This window comes from Bombina bombina, chromosome 1, assembly GCF_027579735.1.
Source record: "Bombina bombina isolate aBomBom1 chromosome 1, aBomBom1.pri, whole genome shotgun sequence".
NCBI classification, from domain to species: domain Eukaryota; kingdom Metazoa; phylum Chordata; class Amphibia; order Anura; family Bombinatoridae; genus Bombina; species Bombina bombina.
Window position 1 is genome coordinate 1431115068 of NC_069499.1, and position 21230 is coordinate 1431136297.

Here is a 21230-nt window from a genome sequence, read left to right on the forward strand (position 1 = left end):
CACTTTATGTGTAAACCTGTGCCACATAGCTGAAAAATATATATTTGTGTCACATGTACAGAGGGACTCAAAGGTATCGTCACTTAAGCCACTGTCAGCATATTGTTGAAAGTTTTATAACAAAAATGTTTATGGCTTTAATTAGCAGTTAATTGATTGCTAATATTACATCTGGTTAGAGCTGACAAAGGTTAATATAACCGCTGATTAAAGAAAATTTTATTCCCTCTCCCTCCTACTCTTTTCTCTATCATCTGCCATCTCACCCTCCCCTCCTCTCATTTACTTTGGAAATGCCATGAAAAATAAAATATATTTTGGCTAAAAAAGGCCTAAAACCTGGGGGGGGGGGGGGGGGGGCAGCAGAATATTGAGTGCCTAGGGCAGTACAAAACCTAAATACACCACTGGGTTAAGCACATAGGTACATCCAAGCAATAGAGCAGTAACACAAATGTTTTCATGCTTTAAAACATTCTTATTCTAGATTTGTCCCTTTAACACTGTACATGAAATGTAAACACAAAATGCAACTAGTTGCCAGGTTTACTTTGAGCAAACTGCCCAAGTAAAAACAAAAAAGGAAATTTAGCTTGTGATCAGAGGGTTTTACAAACATTATGATGGGGCACCAGAATCTAAAGAAAGGCCACCCATTGTGATCAGACAAATGTGTGTAAACTTACATCATGCTTGTGCTGTCTTTTAACCTCTAATCTTCCCAACTCCCAAGGACAGAGGCAAATTTTGACCACCTGCCATCTCTGCAGACATTTTGATAGCGAGTAATAAAAATGTAATCTGAATAACCGCCTCGGATTCATGAATAAAACATATTTTAAACTTTATTGTGTGTACATGTAAATATAGATATCTATGCTTATAAAACATACAACCTTTACAACATAGTTCAGTGTTTAAAATTGCTGTATCTAATAATCCGTACACGTTAATAGAGTTGGGTTTTCTTGACAAGTGTCCTCTATTTAATCCCTTTTCCACCAGGGCAGATTTTTCATTATTACATCAAAATACGATACTTATCCTTGGCTTTATTATGACTGAAAATCGCACAAACTATTATTTATAACAGTGTACAGGAAGTCGCGCACAAACACGTCTCTTACCTGTTCCCTCTGCTCTTTTCCTACTTGAGCTACTGAAAAACTTCACTTCCTGGACTCGGACACATCAGCTCTCAACAATCCAATGCAACCTAGTAATTGCACCTGGTCATGCACTACGTTTTAGGGATTGCACCAATCAGATCGCGGATTATCTCTAGAACTAGCCAATCGCGAGATAGTTACACGCCGTCTCACGCGTCATGCAAGCTTGAGTTAGCCTGTGAACTACTCTATTTACCAATAGTGAATAAGAGATTCCTACAAGGAAGTGGCGAGTGTGCCTGATAAGAGACAGGGACAGAATTGGAGATTGGTTTGTTGGTGGCCATATTTATAGAGGAAGTAAACTGATATTTTTTCAAAAGGTGAGCGCTCACTGCACCTTCCATAATGATGTTGATTTGATTGATAGATGATAGATAAGAAGGTTGAACTCCCATATATTACGTTTTATTATGAAATACATACAATCCAGCTACTGCTACTTTACCCTGAAAGCCATTTATTGTAACGACAAGGAAGTTGGTTTCTTACTCAAGCTGTTTCTTTTTCTTATTTATTGGGCCAGGCTAAAAACAATTGAATGTCATGGAAGGGATCTACCCAGTATATATGCATAGTGAAATCAGTGACCCAATGGTTATTAACCCTTTTAAAATATCTGTTACTTATTCAAAAATGAGAATTACAGCACCTATGCCAGGGTTGGCATCAATCTCTGTGCCCAAAACATCATTGGGCCAGGCTAAAAACAATTGCATGTCATGGAGAGTTACCTACCCTGTGTATATTCATAGTGAAATCAGTGGCCCAATGGTCATTAACCCTTTGAAAATATCTGTTACTTATTCAAATGAGAATTCCAGCACCTATGCCAAGGTTGGCATACATTTCTGTGCCCAAAACACCATTGGGCCAGGCTAAAAACAATTGCATGTCATGGAGAGTTACCTACACTGTGTATATTCATAGTGAAATCAGTGACCCAATGGTTATTAACCCTTTGAAATATCTGTTACTTATTCAAAAATGAGAATTACAGCACCTATGCCAGGGTTGGCATACATTTCTGTGCCCAAAACACCATTGGGCCAGACAAGAAACAATTGCATGTCATTGAGGGGGATCTACCCTACATATATTAACAGTAAAATCAGTGACCCAATGGTCATTAAGCGTTTGAAAATATCAGTTACTTAGTCAAAAATGAGAATTACAGCACCTATGCCAGTGTTGGAATCAATTTCTGTGCCCAAAACTCCATTGGGCCAGGCTAAAAACAATTGCATGTTATGAAGGGGATATACCCTGTATATATTCATAGTGAAATCAGTGGCCCAATGGTCATTAACCCTTTGAAAATATCAGTTACTTATTCAAAATTGTAATATTTTTATTGGTGCCAGCGTATACCCTTTTTTTTCCAGTTTGTATATCCATTTGTTGTATAAAGGAAATTCACCTATGTGTAACTACATTATATGAATCATATTCGCCAGATTATGAGTTTTGCGTTATGAGTGGCTCGGTAATAACTTCCAAGTTATTTCCACCGCTCACCTTTAATAGCGCTGCTATTACAGGTTTTCCAAAAACCTGCGTTTGCAGGCAATATGGCAGCGTTGAGCTCCATACCGCACACAAATACCAGCGCTGCTTTGAGCTGGTTTTTACGTGCTCGTGCCACCCCCGACATCGCCGCCACCTACCTACACTTATTAACCTCTAATCTGCCGTCCCCAACATCACTGCCACCTACCTACACTTATTAACCCCTAATCTGCTTCCCCCGACATTGCCGCCACCTACCTACACTTATTAAAGGGACACAACCCAAATTTTTTCTTTTGTGATTTAGATAGAGCATGCAATTTTAAGCAACTTTCTAATTTACTCCTATTATCATATTTTCTTCATTCTCTTGGTATCTTTATTTGAAATGCAATAATGTAAGTTTAGATGCCGGCCCATTTTTGGTGAATAACCTTGGTTATTCTTGCTGATTGGTGGATACATTCATCCACCAATAAAAAGGTGCTGTCCAGATTACTGAACCAAAAAATAAGTTTAGATGCCTTCTTTTTCAAATAAAGATAGCAAGTGAACGAATAAAAATTGATAATAGGAGTAAATTAGAAAGTTGCTTAAAATTGCATGTTCTATCTGAATCACAAAAGAAAAAATTTGGGTTCAGTGTCCCTTTAACCCCTAAACTGCCGCCCCCAATGTCACCGCCACCACCTACCTACACTTATTTACCCCTAAACACTAAAATAAAATTATCTCCTAATCTGCCGCTCCGGACATCGCCACCACCATAATAAACATATTAACCCCTAAACCGCTGCACTCCCGCATCGCAAACACTAGTTAAATATTATTAACCTCTAATCTGCCACCCTCAATGTCGCCGCCACCTACATAAATTTATTGACCCCTAATCTGCCGCCCCCGACGTCGCCGCCACCTACCTACACTTTTTAACTCCTAATCTGCCGCCCCCAACGTCGCCGCCACTATACTAAAGTTATTAACCCCTAAACCTCTGGCCTCCCACATCACTAACACTAAATAAATATATTAACCTCTAAACCTAACCCTAAGTCTAACCTTAACACCCCTAACTTTAATATAATTAAAATAAATCTAAACACAAATTACTAATATTACCTAAATAATACCTATTTAAGACTAAATACTTACCTGTAAAATAAACCCTAAGCTAGCTACAATATAACTAATAGTTATATTGTAGCTATCTTAGGCCTTATTTTTATTTCACAGCTAAGTTTGTATTTATGTTAACTAGGTAGACCTGAGTTACACTAACGCCTAACATTACACTAAAATTAAATAAATTAAATGAACAAAATACATTTATCTAAATTACAAAAAATAATAAACACTAAATTACACAAAATAAAAAAAAAAGAAATTATCAAATATTTAAACTAATTACACCTAATCTAATAGCCCTATCAAAATAAAAAAGCCCCCCCCCCCCAGCCTAGCCTACACTAAACTGCCAATGGCCCTTGAAAGGGGATTTTGCGGGGCATTGCCCCAAAGAAATTAGCTCTTTTACCTGTTAAAATAAAAAATGCAAACCCCCCAACAGTAAAACCCACCATCCACACAACCAACCCCCCCCCAAAAAAAAACTACCTAAAAAAACCTAAGCTCCCCATTGCCCTGAAAAGGGCATTTGGATAGGCATTGCACTTAAAAGGGCATTTAGCTCTTTTACATTGCCCAAAGTCCCTAATCTAAAAATAAAACCCACCCAATAAACCCTTAAAAAAACATAATTTATGCTTACCTGATAAATTTATTTCTCTTGTGGTGTATCCAGTCCACGGATCATCCATTACTTGTGGGATATTCTCCTTCCCAACAGGAAGTTGCAAGAGGATCACCCACAGCAGAGCTGCTATATAGCTCCTCCCCTAACTGCCATATCCAGTCATTCGACCGAAACTAGCCGAGAAAGGAGAAACCATAGGGTGCAGTGGTGACTAGTTTAAAATTTAGACCTGCCTTAAAAGGACAGGGCGGGCCGTGGACTGGATACACCACAAGAGAAATAAATTTATCAGGTAAGCATAAATTATGTTTTCTCTTGTTAGGTGTATCCAGTCCACGGATCATCCATTACTTGTGGGATACCAATACCAAAGCTAAAGTACACGGATGAAGGGAGGGACAAGGCAGGTACTTAAACGGAAGGGACCACTGCCTGTAGAACCTTTCTCCCAAAAATAGCCTCCGAAGAAGCAAAAGTATCAAATTTGTAAAATTTTGAAAAGGTATGAAGCGAAGACCAAGTCGCCGCTTTGCAAATCTGTTCAACAGAAGCCTCATTTTTAAAGGCCCAGGTGGAAGCCACAGCTCTAGTAGAATGAGCTGTAATCCTTTCAGGGGGCTGCTGTCCAGCAGTCTCATAGGTTAAGCGTATTACGCTCCGAAGCCAAAAAGAAAGAGAGGTTGCCGAAGCCTTTTGACCTCTCCTCTGTCCAGAGTAAACAACAAACAGGGAAGATGTTTGACGAAAATCTTTATAGTCGCTTGTAAGTAAAACTTTAAAGCACGGACTAACTCCAAATTATGTAAAAGACATTCCTTCTTTGAAGAAGGATTAGGACACAATGATGGAACAACAATCTCTTGATTGATATTCTTGTTGGAAACTACCTTAGGTAAAAACCCAGGTTTTGTACGCAGAACTACTTTATCTGTATGGAAAATCAGATAAGGAGAATCACATTGTAAAGCTGATAACTCAGAGACTCTACGAGCCGAGGAAATAGCCATCAAAAACAGAACTTTCCACGATAAAAGTTTGATATCAGTGGAATGAAGGGGTTCAAACGGAACTCCTTGAAGAACCTTAAGAACCAAGTTTAAGCTCCATGGAGGAGCAACAGGTTTAAACACAGGCTTAATTCTAACCAAAGCCTGACAAAATGCCTGGACGTCTGGAACCTCTGCCAGACGCTTGTGCAAAAGGATAGACAGAGCAGAAATCTGTCCCTTTAAAGAACTAGCTGATAATCCTTTATCCAAACCCTCTTGGAGAAAGGACAATATCCTAGGAATCCTAACCTTACTCCATGAGTAATTCTTGGATTCAAACCAATGAAGATATTTGCGCCATATCTTATGGTAGATTTTCCTGGTTACAGGCTTTCGTGCCTGTATTAAGGTATCAATGACTGACTCGGAGAAATCAAGCGTTCAATCTCCAGGCAGTCAGTCTCAGAGAAATTAGATTTGGATGATTGAAAGGACCTTGTAGTAGAAGGTCTTGTCTCAGAGGCAGAGACCAAGGTGGAAAGGATGACATGTCCACCAGGTCTGCATACCAGGTCCTGCGTGGCCACGCAGGCGCGATCAAGATCACCGATGCTCTCTCCTGTTTGATTTTGGCAATCAGTCGAGGGAGCAGAGGAAACGGTGGAAACACATAAACCAGGTTGAAGAACCACGGTGCTGCTAGAGCATCTATCAGCGTCGCTTCTGGGTCCCTGGACCTGGATCCGTAACAAGGAAGCTTGGCGTTCTGGCGAGACGCCATGAGATCCAATTCTGGTGTGCCCCAACGATGAACCAATTGAGCAAACACCTCCGGATGGAGTTCCCAGTCCCCCGGATGAAAAGTCTGACGACTTAGAAAATCCGCCTCACAGTTCTCTACACCTGGGATATGGATCGCTGATAGATGGCAAGAGTGAGTCTCTGCCCAGCGAATTATCTTGGAGACTTCTAACATCACTAGGGAGCTCCTGGTCCCCCCTTGATGGTTGATGTAAGCCACAGTCGTGATGTTGTCCGACTGAAATCTGATGAACCTCAGGGTTGCTAACTGAGGCCAAGCTAGAAGAGCATTGAATATTGCTCTTAACTCCAGAATATTTATTGGGAGGAGTTTCTCCTCCTGATTCCACGATCCCTGAGCCTTCAGGGAATTCCAGGCTGCACCCCAACCTAGAAGGCTGGCATCTGTTGTTACAATTGTCCAATCTGGCCTGCGAAAGGTCATACCTTTGGACAGATGGACCCGAGATAGCCACCAGAGAAGAGAATCTCTGGTCTCTTGATCCAGATTTAGCAGAGGGGACAAATCTGTGTAATCCCCATTCCACTGACTGAGCAGCGGTCTGAGATGTAGGCGCACAAATGGCACTATGTCCATCGCCGCTACCATTAAGCCGATCACTTCCATGCACTGAGCCACCGAAGGGCGTGGAATGTAGTGAAGAACACGGCAGGAATTTAGAAGCTTTGATAACCTGGACACCGTCAGGTAAATTTTCATTTCTACAGAATCTATCAGAGTTCCTAGGAAGGAAACCCTTGTGAGTGGTGATAGAGAACTCTTTCCCTCGTTCACTTTCCACCCATGCGACCTCAGAAATGCCAACACTATGTCCGTATGAGATTTGGCAATTTGGAAGTTTGACGCCTGTATCAGGATGTCGTCTAGATAAGGGGCCACTGCTATGCCCCGTGGTCTTAGGACCGCCAGAAGAGACCCCAGAACCTTTGTAAAAATTCTTGGGGCTGTAGCTAACCCGAAGGGAAGAGCCACAAACTGGTAATGCCTGTCTAGAAAGGCAAACCTTAGGAACCGATGATCTTTGTGAATCGGTATGTGAAGGTAAGCATCCTTCAAATCCACTGTGGTCATGTACTGACCCTCCTGGATCATAGGTAGGATTGTCCGAATAGTTTCCATTTTGAACGATGGAACTCTGAGGAATTTGTTTAAGATCTTTAGATCCAAAATTGGTCTGAAGATTCCCTCTTTTTTGGGAACCACAAACAGATTTTAATAAAATCCCTGTCCTTGTTCCATCTGTGGAACTGGATGAATCACTCCCATTATTAGGAGGTCTTGCACACAGCGTAAGAATGCCTCTTTCTTTATCTGGTTTACAGATAATCTCGAAAGGTGAAATCTCCCTTGTGGGGGGGAAGCTTTGAAGTCCAGAAGATATCCCTGACATATGATCTCCATTGCCCAGGCATCCTGAACATCTCTTGCCCACGCCTGGGCGAAGAGAGAAAGTCTGCCCCCTACTAGATCCGTTGCCGGATAGGGGGCCGTTCCTTCATACTGTCTTAGAGGCAGCAGCAGGCTTTCTGGCCTGCTTGCCTTTGCTCCAGGCCTGGTTAGATTTCCAGGCCGGCTTGGATTGCGCAAAAGTTCCCTCTTGTTTTGTAGCAGAGGAAGTTGATGCTGCACCTGCCTTGAAGTTTCGAAAGGCACAAAAATTAGACTGTTTGGCCCTTGATTTGGCCCTGTCCTGAGGAAGGGTATGACCCTTACCTCCAGTAATGTTAGCAATAATTTCCTTCAAACCAGGCCCGAATAGGGTCTGCCCCTTGAAGGGAATGTTAAGTAATTTAGACTTTGAAGTCACGTCATCTGACCAAGATTTAAGCCATAGCGCCCTACGTGCCTGGATGGCGAATCCAGAATTCTTAGCCGTTAGTTTAGTCAAATGAACAATGGCATCAGAAACAAAAGAATTGGCTAGCTTAAGTGCTCTAAGCTTGTCAAGTATTTCAGTCAATGGAGTAGCTGTCTGAAAGGCCTCTTCCAGAGACTCAAACCAGAACGCCGTAGCAGCAGTGACAGGAGCAATGCATGCAAGGGGCTGCAGGATAAAACCTTGTTGAATAAACATTTTCTTAAGGTAACCTTCTAATTTTTTATCCATTGGATCTGAAAAAGCACAACTGTCCTCGACAGGGATAGTGGTATGCTTTGTTAAAGTAGAAACTGCTCCCTCCACCTTAGGGACCGTCTGCCATAAGTCCCGTGTGGTGGCGTCTATTGGAAACATTTTTCTAAAAATAGGAGGGGGGGAAAACGGCACACCGGGTCTGTCCCACTCCTTAGTAATAATTTCTGTAAACCTTTTAAGTATTGGAAAAACGTCAGTACACACCGGCACCACGTAGTATTTATCCAGTCTACACAATTTCTCTGGCACTGCAATTGTATCACAGTCATTCAGAGCAGCTAAAACCTCTCCAAGCAACACCCGGAGGTTCTCAAGCTTAAATTTAAAAGTAGACATATCTGAATCAGGTTTCCCCAAGTCAGAGACGTCACCCACAGACTGAAGCTCTTCCTCAGCTTCTGCATATTGTGATGCAGTATCAGACATGGGCCTTAAAACATCTGGTTACGTCTAACCCCAGAGCTATTGCGCTTTCCTCTGAATTCAGGCAGTCTGGCTAATACCGCTGACAGGGTATTATCCATGATTGCCGCCATGTCCTGCAAAGTAATCGCTATGGGCGTCTTTGATGTACTTGGCGCCATTTTAGCGTGAGTCCCTTGAGCGGGAGTCAAAGGGTCCGACACGTGGGGAGAGTTAGTCGGCATAACTTCCCCCTCGTCAGAATCCTCTGGTGATAATTCTTTTAAAGATAACAGCTGATCTTTATTGTTTAAAGTGAAATCAATACATTTAGTACACATTCTCCTATGGGGTTCCACCATGGCTTTTAAACATAATGAACAAGGAGTTTCCTCTATGTCAGACATGTTTATACAGACTAGCAATGAGACTAGCAAGCTTGGAAAACACTTTAAATCAAGTTAACAAGCAATATAAAAAAAAAACGTTACTGTGCCTTTAAGAGAAACAAATTTTGCCAAAATTTGAAATAACAGTGAAAAAAGGCAGTTAAACTAACGAAATTTTTACAGTGTATGTAACAAGTTAGCAGAGCATTGCACCCACTTGCAAGTGGATGATTAACCCCTTAATACAAAAAACAGATTAACAAAACGAAAAATATGTTTTTTAAACAGTCATAACAACTGCCACAGCTCCTACTTTTGAAGCCTTTTGAGCCCTTCAGAGATGTCCTATAGCATGCAGGGGACTGCTGAGGGAAGCTGAATGTCACAGTTTGTAATTTTAACTGCACCAACTGTAACTTTTATACTATAACAGTGGAAAGCCTCAGGAAACTGTTTCTAGGCAAAAATAAAGCCAGCCATGTGGAAAAAACTAGGCCCCAATAAGTTTTATCACCAAAGCATATATAAAAACGATTAAACATGCCAGCAAACGTTTTATATTGCACATTAATCAGAGTATATACCTCTGATAGCAAGCCTGATACTAGTCGCTATTAAATCACTGTATTTAGGCTTTAACTTACATTAATCCGGTATCAGCAGCATTTTCTAGCAAATTCCATCCCTAGAAAAACTTAACTGCACATACCTTATTGCAGGATACCTTGCACGCCATTCTCCCTCTGAAGTTACCTCACTCCTCAGACATATGTGAGAATAGCAGTGGATCTTAGTTACTTCTGCTAAGATCATAGAAAAACGCAGGCAGATTCCTCTTCTAAATGCTGCCTGAGATAAAATAGTACACTCCGGTACCATTTAAAAACAATAAACTTTTGATTGAAGAAAAAACTAACTATATTTTACCACTTTCCTCTTACTACCTCCAGCTATGTTGAGAGCTTGCAAGAGAATGACTGGATATGGCAGTTAGGGGAGGAGCTATATAGCAGCTCTGCTGTGGGTGATCCTCTTGCAACTTCCTGTTGGGAAGGAGAATATCCCACAAGTAATGGATGATCCGTGGACTGGATACACCTAACAAGAGAAAAACTAACACTAACCCCGAAGATCCACTTACAGTTTTTGAAGACCGGACATTCATCCTTATCCAGCTGGCGAAGTCTTCATCCAAGCGGCAAGAAGTCCTCAACGAAGCCGGGAGAAGTCTTCATCCAAGCGGCAAGAAGTCGTCCTCCAGGCGGGCAGAAGTCTTCATCCAGACGGCATCTTCTATCTTCATCCTTCCGATGTGGAGCGGCTCCATCTTCAAGACATCCGGCACGGAGCATCCTCTTCTTTCGCTGGCTATTGAAGAATGAAATTTCCTTTAAATGACGTCATCCAAGATGGCGTCCCTTGAATTGCGATTGGCTGATAGAATTTAGATTGTTAATTTAATTTTAGTGTAATGTTAGGTGTTAGTGTAAATCAAGTTAGGTTTTATTTTACAGGTAAATTTGTATTTATTTTAACTAGGTAGCTAGTAAATAGTTAATAACTATTTATTAACTAGTCTACCTAGTTAAAATAAATACAAACTTAGCTGTGAAATAAAAATAAAACCTAAGTTAGCTACAATGTAACTATTAGTTATATTGTAGCTAGCTTAGCGTTTATTTTATAGGTAAGTATTTAGTTTTAAATAGGAATTATTTAGGTAATGATAGGAATTTTTATTTAGATTTATTTTAATTATATTAAAATTAGGGGTTTTAGGGTTAGGTTTAGGGGTTAATATATTTATTTAGTGTTAGTGATGTGGGGGGCCAGAGGTTTAGTGGTTAATAACTTTAATATAGTGGCGGCGGCAGCGTCATTGGGGGTGGCATATTAGGGGTTAATAAGTGTAGGTAGGTGGCGGCGGCGGCGACGTTGGGGGCAGCAGATTAGGGGTTAATAAATTTATGTAGGTGGCGGCGACATTGGGGGCAGCAGATTAGGGGTTAATAATATTTAACTAGTGTTTGCGATGCGGGAGCGTGGCGGTTTAGGGGTTAATATGTTTATTATGGTGGTGGCGATGTCCGGAGCGGCAGATTAGGAGTTAATAATTTTATTTTAGTGTTTGCAATGCGGTAGGGCCTCGGTTTATGGGTTAATAGGTAGTTTATGGGTGTTAGTGTACTTTAACACTTTAGTTATATGAGTTTTATGCAGGGGCGAAACTTCAGGGGGTGCAGAGGTCGCAATGGTGGGGGCCCAGCTTAAAAAATGAAAAACGTTGACCTGTCACTGCCTGCACTGATATCATGTGAGTGTGACATGATGCTTCACTAGTGTCTCTGACTACAGGGGTTAGTCTTCCTTTTTTACCCATTGGTGTTTATGTGTGTGTGTATTTATGTGACTGTGTGTGTGTATTTAGGCATGTATGTATGTATGTGACTGTGTATTTATACATGTATGTGAGTGTGTGTATGTGTGTGTATGTTTGTGGAACCAGCAACAGACCTTGTTACTACAGCATGGGGGGAGGTAGTAAACAGTGTCACTATACAGTACCACTATATACAGTATGAGGGGGCTGGACTATGTCACAGACTACTGTGGTCACTTTATAAAGTACTGGGGCAGGTAGGGTCAGGCCAGCCATCTCACCGGCAGATTACAAACTGTGTCACTGACTCACTATATACAGTCCTGGTGGGTTAAACAGTGTCACTATATACAGTAATAGGGGGTCAGACCATCTCACAGACTGTGGGCACAGGGTACCTCCTTTTGCAGACGTAATCTGATTCACATTTTTTTTTCTGTGTTAAATGGTAAAAAAATAAATAAATAAAAAAGATATGTATCAAATTCACTTTTTTTTGGGGGGGGGGGGGCTTCTTAGATTCTTGCACCTAGGCCCTGTGGTTTCTAGTTACGCCTCTGGTTTTATGCTACAACTACTGACTTTAGATGGCGCTACAAATCTTGTCGGTATAGGGTGTACCGCTCACTTTTTGGCCAGACAGGCAAAACTCGTAATACCGGCGCTATGGGAGTCCCATTGAAAAAGGATTTTTTGAAAGGTGCAGTAGTTACGTTGCTTTACGGCCAAAAATGCATGCGGTACAGCTATTCCTACAAGACTCGTAATAGCAGCGGTAGTGAAAAAGCAGCGTTATGAGGCTTTTTCACTCATAACGCAAAACTCATAATCTAGTCGACTTTAATTTAAATAAAACCTAAATTTTTATTTTAAAGAAAGTCAATTTAAGGCAGTCTGACAAAAAAATGTGAATAAGAAACCAACTTCCATGAATAAGAAACAGAATTTCACGAATAAGAAACAGCTTGAATAAGAAACCAACTTCCTTGTCGTTATATTGTATGTATGTATGTACAGTCCTATGCAAAAGTTTAGGCACCCCTGACAATTTCCATGATTTTCATTTATAAATAAATGGGTGTTTGGAACAGCAATTTCATTTTGATCTTTCAAATAACTGAAGGACACAGTAATATTTCAATAGTGAAATGAGGTTTATTGGATTAACAGAAAATGTGCAATATGCATCAAAACAAAATTAGACAGGTGTATACATTTGGGCACTCTTGTCATTTTGTTGATTTGAATGCGTGTAACTACCTAGCACTGATTAATTGGAACACACAATTAGTTTGGTGAGCCCATTAAAGGGACATAATACTTTAATGGGCTCACAATTTCCTCAGCTCAGCAGAGTAAGTTATGTGTAAAAAGTTATACTCAACTGCTGCTCAGCTGCAGGTAAAAAAAATAAAAAATTTAGAAATGAACAGCAGCCAATCAGCATCAGCAGTGCTGAGTTCATGAACTCTTTTACTGTGATCTCATGAGATTTCTTTGTAAACTTCCTTAAGTTGAATATGGAAATAAGATGAGAGTGCATATAAGCTCGCTCCTTCCGCTGTTCCGGAACAGACACACTAATTTGCTGCTTAGAAGTCCTTTACAATGGGATGTGGCTATTGAGAAACCTTTGAGGTAAAATATCTTTCTTTTTTACATAGAGATGTTCAGGTGATATTTTTTAGTCATCTTTTTACAGCTATACTGCAACACTTTCAAGTGTTTAAACATTTGGGTATTATGGCCCTTTAAGCTTGAACTTCATAGACAGGTGCATCCAATCATGAGAAAATGTATTTAAGGTGGCTAATTGCAAATTATTGTTCTCTTTAACTCTCCTCTGAAGAGTGGCAACATGGGGGCCTCAAAACAACTCTCAAATGACCTGAAAACAAAGATTGTTCAACATTATGGTTTAGGGGAAGGCTACAAAAAGCTATCGCAGAGATTTAAGCTGTCAGTGTCCACTCTGAGGAACATAGTGAGGAAATGGAAGACCACAGGCACAGTTCTTGTTAAGGCCAGAAGTTTCAGGCCAAGTAAAATATCAGAGATGCAAAGGATGGAGAGAACGGTCAAAGACAGCCCACAGACCACCTCCAAAGACCTAAAACATCATCTTGCTGCAGATGGTGTCACTGTGCATCGTTCAACAATTCAGCGCAAGGAGAAGCTGTATGGGAGAGTGATGCCACCCGACAAACAGTCGCTTGAGGTATGCAAATGCACATTTGGACAAGCCAGCTTCATTTTGGAAGAAGGGGCTGTGGACTGATGAAACAAAGATTGTTATTTGGTCATAACAAGGAGCATTATGCATGGCTGCAAAAGAACACAGCGTTCCAAAACAAACATTTGCTACCCACAGTAAAATTTGGTGGATGTTCCATCATGCTGTGGGGCTGTGTAGCCAGTGCCGGTACTGGGAATCTTGGTAAAGTTGAGGGTCGCATGGATTCCACTCTATCAACAGATGCTTGAGAATAATGTTGAGGAATCAGTCACAAAGTTGAAGTTACGCCGGGGCTGGATATTTCAAACCAACAACCCAAAACACTGCTCAAAATCTACTCTGGCATTTATGCAGAGGACAAGTACAGTGTTCTGGAATGGCCATCCCAGTCCCCAGACCTGAATATCATTGAAACTCTGTGGGGTGATTTGAAACCGGCTGTTCATGCTCGGCAACCATTAAACCTAACTAAACTGGAGACGTTTTGCAAGGAGGAATGGTCCAAAATACCTTCATCCAGAATCCAGACACTCATAACAGGCTATAGGAAGTGGCTCATTACAGGCTATAGGAATTGACTAGAGGCTGTTATTTCTGCTAAAGGAGGCTCTACTAAATATCGATGCAATATTTCTGTTGGGGTGCCCAAATTTATGCACCTGTCTAATTTCATTTGGATGAATATTGCACATTTTCTGTTAATCCAATAAACCTAATTTCACTACTGAAATATTACTGTGTCCTTCAGTTATTTAATAGATCAAAATGAAATTGCTGATCCAAACACCCAATTATTTATAAATGAAAATCATGGAAATTGTCAGGGGTGCCTAAACTTTTGCATACGACTGTATGTATATGTAGGTATGTGTATGTGTGTGTGTGTATATATACGTGTATATATACGTGTCTATATATATTTCTATAGATATGTAGTTTACATGAACATTATCAGATATATATGGAATTATATATTTAGTAATAAAAAGTACATTAGAGGAATTTCAGAGAATAACTTGGCCAAATATAGATTGTTTAGTATTTTTGCTATAACTCAATTTTAACAGAAATAGAGCCTTGTTTTTTTTTATTAAAAAAAACTTTGGGGTTCTCACTGAAATTATTTACACACAACTACTGCAGTCATAAGACAAATGGTTGTAAAGGGCTCTCTGGGGTCCCCTTTGTGCAGAAATAGCAGGCATGCATGGCTTTGCAATTTGTCATTAGCAATTAAAAGTCCGCTAATTGCAGCTGTGCACCACACTTGAAATTCCTGGCAGTGAACGTGTTAATTAGCTGGTAAGGGTAATAGTATTTTAAAACAGGGAATACCCTCCCACCTGACACTTCCCAAATTCCCTGATTCTTCCCAAACCGCTCTATCCCCTCTGACACCCACACTCCTGACCACCATCTTAAGTACTGGCAGTCTGCCAGTTTAACGTTTTAGGGGTCTTTTTTTTAAATAAATTAATTTTGTTTATTTTCTGCAGTGTGGGATCCCTCACTCTCCAATCAAATTTTTTTTTCTGTAGTTAGGTTGCCCATTACCATATGAAGACAGATGCCTGAAAGCCAGGAAGTCCAAATGGACAAAAGATTGTTCCAGCCACCAGTAATTTAAAAGACCCTTTATTTTCTCATATTCTTGGGTCTAAGCAAAAAATACAATGTTTCAGGCCTGCTATAGGCCCTTAGTCATGAAACCCAGGAAGAGTAGCTCTTGGCTGTCACTTGACAACCTAGACTACATGGGCTGTCTGAAGGTCGAATGTACATATACTGCATGCGGTACAATGGGCTATGTACCGCATGACATATATATATATATATATATATATATATACGTCCTATTGGATCAAGGGGTTAAAATAAGGACTTTTTATATTCATAATGTCTATAGAGCCAGTGGCAGAACCCTAACTTTGTAGGTTACTACATAGGCCTTGTAATCTGGGGAAAAAAACACCCCAAAAAACACTTTTTCAATCCATAGCACATATATTGACTACAATAATTAAAGGGACATGATACCCACATGTTGAAGTATTCAAAAAACAACGGGTTTCCAAAGAGAGAGCACAGCAACCAGGACCCTTACGGTTAAAAAGTCTTCAATATTTATTGGATACAAAGTATAAAAAATATTAAAAAAATCCAACAGCAGGACAGCATCCAGACTATACTGCAGTAGCAGGTAAGATCACAGTCTTACGCGTTTCGGCGGGATTTGCCGTAATCATAGACCATATGTGATGGTAGGTACAATTGAATATTTATGGGACTAGACCTCCCATGATTGGTTAATTAAAAACATACCATATATACATGCTACTTGATTTTTACATAATAATAAGTTACATCCTCATTCTAAGAATAAATAGAAAAACCTTTATACATAGAATACAATTGTGTGATCATTCACTTGTTGTTATTGAATGCTATTCGTAACTCCCATCCTATATAAAGCCTTCTAAATTACAACAGTACCTAAATCTAGATGCAGCTGGAGGGAGAATATGTCTGTGGTCTAACACATGTACATGGGGTTACATTTACTGGTATAATTCCAGTGCAGTGTGATTGTTAATACTACTGATTGCAATTCATATATTTTTACTCCTATTGATGTAGAATAATGCACTGTATTCATCAATTGTAATGACGGTGGTACTAAAGCCACTAATACATTATAAATTGCCCATCCATATAGATCTACTTATATAGCCATCTGGTACAGAAAGCGTGATTAAATAACTGGATACTGTGTTACAGAGCTTATGCACATTCAATCAGTATCTTATATCACACCCACTTCATCTGATATGTAATGATCATTGGACCAGTTATATAAAGATCCAATTTTATTATTTATTATTTTATTAAGGAATTATATTTTCTCCTATAATTTAGGGTATATAAGATTAATAAACCTAGAAAGTATGTACTAGTAATGATAATTACTCCCAAAAATTGATATCGTTTGCTGAATTAAAGCCAGCGGGTGTTAAAGTACTCATCTTATTGATCCAATACACTTCCTGTCTGGCCAGAATAGGCCATTTGTCTCCACCCCTAGATGGAGTCTTAATTATTTCTATGGCATTCCATTTAAAAGTGGACACATTTCCTTTGTGCTCGTCAATAAAGTGACAAGCTAGTTCAGAACACCTCTTCACATTTGATATATATCCAAGATGCTCACGTATCCTTGTACGAACATCTTGAGTAGTCATCCCAATATACTGTTTCTGATGAACTGAACATTCAATTAGGTATACTAGAAATGTCGAAAAGCATTTTATGCAACCTTTGGTATCAAAATTCTGTCCTATTGAGGCGGAGCCTGACCACGCAGGAAGATGGTCGCACACTAGGAGAGCTCCTGCCACCTATACTGACATTACAGCTTTTTATAGCATCTAAGCACTTTCATCAATCTTAATTTTGTAGTGCTTGTACTATACTAACTTTGCTTTAATGCCCAACGCAAGATTTCTGTGTAAGAGCCGAGCTGCTTCCTTATAACTACTAGGGATCTAGCCTGTACAGCAAAGCCGTTCTCCCACGTGGAGTCTAACCCTATCTTCAGTGACACCACTGCCCGGCACCCCGCTCTTGGTGAGGACTTACCTCTTCTAGAAGTGCACAACCGGACTGGCAACCTGATCTCTGCGGGTAAAACTAGTGGAGATCGCGGCGCAACCAACCCCCGGCTCCTGATACCGCAAATCCGGCTTCTCATGAGATTCCTGAGCAGAGGGGAATAGAAGCAGCACGAGCGGGCATTACCTTAAATACCTTCGGGCACGGCTTGCAGAGGAGAGAGTTCAGAGATCCCTGAGCACCATCTTGACACCGCAGCGGCCCCAGAGCCCGACAGGAGTTAAGTGCAGCTGGTCGCACCGGGACTCCTTACTGTTTCAATACAAAGAGCTTTGGGGAGCGTGGGGCTTGAACCGGCACACGGACCATAACAGGTACCGACAATCACGACTCAATCAGCAGGGCCTCTTTGCAGTATATAAATACTTCCCCTTAAAACGACCTCTGTTTTCATCAGCAGCTTCAGAGGGGGCAGGCATTTATTTCTCCCTTGGGGGACAGATTTTCCTGATATGCAGAACGTAGGGGTATCATCTCCTTGAGATTTTCCTGGGCTAATAGCTAGCAGCAAGCAGTTGAACTCATTAAAACTTAACACCTTATACGGGATTGTAGATTGCAACAGCACAATTTCTAATATTTGGTGTTTCAGTTACAAGGCCTAGAACACACACCCTTTCCACACTGCCACTTCCTAAGGCTTGTTTAATAGGCCTATCAGGCCCAGTAAATCCCTTATTTGACTTCACCTATTGACACATTGCAGAGGGTATGCCTAATAAAAGGGCTAGCAAAGCAGACACGATAAGTGCCTCTAAGCCCATGAGCCACTACCTCAAGCCTATAGACACAGTCAGTGACCCCATAAGGGGCGAAATGGAAGGATCCCAGGACCCCTTGAGCCCCTTTACCCCAAATAGTAATGCCACCCACTCTCAGTGTATCACTAAAGCAGACATCCATAACCTGTCCTCTAAAGAGGATATACAGGGCGTTTTGTGTGAGATGAGGAGCTTATTTGGGGATCTAAGAAAGGACTTTTCTACACTTGAAACTAGAGTGCTTAAAATTGAGAAGACCTCAAACGACAACGCATCTTTGGTACGGCAAAATACAGCTGACATACAAAACCATACCGACAACCTGCAGTAACTCAACGACAAACTCGAGGACATGGACAATAGAGGGCGCAGGAATAACCTGCGATTCTGCGGTGTGTCTGAAGCTATCTCCCCGCAGAATTTTGAAGGATATCTCCAAGCCTTGTTCCGAATCATCAAGGATTCCCCGTCATCCCCTGAGATTCCCATTGAGAGAGCGCATAGGGCTCTTAGGCCCAAATCACCAAATAAAGCACCTCCGAGGGACATAATTGTCAGATTCTTAAGCTATAAGGACAAGGAAGAAATCCTACAGGGTGCCCAAAAGAAACATCCTATTACCCACGCGGGTGAAGAAATTCAGGTTTTCTCTGATTTATCCCCCATGACTCTACAAAAATGGAGGGAACTGGGACATATTACATCAGTTCTCAGAAGTCACAAAGTCCTTTATAGATGGGGCTTCCCGGTTTCAATCATCGCTACTAATAACAATACAACATCCATTTTCAGGCCGGGAATGGATTACAGGGACTTCTTTGAAAGCTTGGCGATTCAAGTCGCTTCTACAAGCGGATCCGGCATGGAGAGGCCACTGCCTCCCTCTCGACCACAAAGAGATCGCCCTGATGAAGAATCTGTGGGGTAAAGTACTCATTGACATCTGGTTCCGATATTTAGGTTTCTCATGGGACTAGTGTGATAATTATTACTGTTTAAACATGCCCTAAGAATATTTTATATATGCAAAACTTGTCTCGGACTAGCATCCTGTGTGCTAAAGAAGACCTGTTTTTCTATTTTTACTGATGTTTAATTGTTTACTACGCTACTTATTATTTAATGCCATGAATCTGGTCCTTAAACTGTTCTGAAATGTCTTTGTTTTATCAACCATGTTCTCTGCACATTAAGGGACTATTTGTATTTCTATATGATGCTATAAAAGTGTTTTGTAGAGTAAAAATGGTCGGACATAAGGGACATTGCTCATTCATGTACAGTTGCCTGTTCCGGTTATTATGTTTAAAAGTTTAATATGTTTACTGCTTATAGTTTTGAAGACGCTCTGCCCTTATGAGATGCATATAACATATAGTCTTCCCTCCCTAATGGGGTTTGAACAAAAATCCAATTAACCTTTAAGTACAGGTCAATGGGTATTTGTGGCATTCCGCAACCCATTTATTAGGCCACTTTGGCCTTTGCCCCAGCCCCTTATCTGATAACTTGATTGGCCACAAGGGGATTTTATTACGGACTCTGGCCCCTTCAAGTCACACCCCGTAAATAAAGCTTGCTACCCTTAGAAAATATGGGTGAGGGGGCTCTGGGCTGGTTTCTGGTTTACACAGGACGTGGTTGACTGATGTTGCTGTGTTCCGAATGCTAGTTCGAAGGTTGGTCCGCACTACTGCTAAAATATGCTATAATTATAATTATGATCTTTTTCTTGTATATAATTCATGTCAGTAAAGGGGCTTTTCTCCTGTCTCTGTATTCTCTGTTAGGCTCAAGGTCTATATCCTCTGTTATACGAAAGCTCCTAGGCTTTTTCTGAAATCTTAGGTATCACATTACCTCCTTTACCTTGTAGCACTTACTCGGCTTTTCACTTTCCTTCTTGTTTCTTCTTTACTTCTTTCCTTTCCCCTACTTCCCCTTTTTTTTTTATTTATTTATTTATTTATTTATTTTTTTCCTCTCCTCGGACGCAAAAGGGAAAATATGTCCCAACAGTATAAGTCTAAAAAATTTGGTGACCATTCCATTAACCTTACAACTATTAATGCGAAAGGCCTGAACAACCCTGGTAAGCGCTCTATTGCCTTTAGTGAACTACATAAATCTCAGAGTCATATAATCCTCCTGCAGGAAACACACTATAGAAAAGGTAAAGAGCATAAATGGCACAACTTCCTGTTTCTTCTAGCATATTTCGCCTCGTGACAAAATAAAAAAGGGGGGGGTAGGTATAGTTTTCCACAAGACAGTTCCATTTCTCATGACACATATCGAAAGGGATCCGAATGGGCGGTAATTGATTTTAGTGGGCACTCTCTTTGGGCATTACATTACCCTGGTCTCAATATACTCCCCTAATCAAGGACAGGAGACTTTTCTAAATTGGATAGCTGACCTTCTACTGGAACACTCCAGAGGAATCACATACCTGGCGGGCGACTTTAACCTAGTGGCCGATCCCCTAGTTGACACCTCGAGAGGGGTGTCCTGCACACCCGCCTCCACGATTAGTCAGGTCAACGACACACTTACAAAACTAAAGTTACACAACGTTTGGCGCACATTACATCCGACCTCTAGGGACTACTCATTTTACTCCATACCTCATAACAGTTACTCTAGGCTCGATTACATATACACAGACTCTTGTGGTCGATCACCCACCACTGCCTTATTGACCATATAACTTGGTCGGACCACGCCCCTGTTTCCTGCTCGATTTTATGGCCAGATATTCCCATCACACAAAAAATATGGAGATTAGATGATTCTATCCTAGATAACCCCTTAATCTTCAATGACATACTCAAAACATTACAGGAATATTTTGAGATCAACACCTACCCTTCCTCTTCTTTAGGAGTCACATGTGAAGCGCACAAAAGCGTGATCATAGGGGCTTTAATCAGGCACAAGGCTTTCCTCAATGGGCAATATAGAGCCAAATATAATGATATCCAATCCAAGATTGCTAAACTAGAAGTAAGACATA

General features: G+C 40.7%; 1 protein-coding gene across 1 annotated transcript in view; it reads right to left on the reverse strand.

Annotated features, from left to right (window-relative positions):
* Positions 1 to 1267, reverse strand: part of GOLPH3L (golgi phosphoprotein 3 like) — a 160518-nt gene extending 159251 nt beyond the window's left edge. The window contains exon 1 of the mRNA XM_053705483.1: positions 1128 to 1267. The gene's annotated coding sequence lies outside the window, so the exon portion shown is untranslated. The remainder of the gene's footprint in view (positions 1 to 1127) is intronic.
* Between the last annotated feature and the right edge of the window lie 19963 nt (positions 1268 to 21230).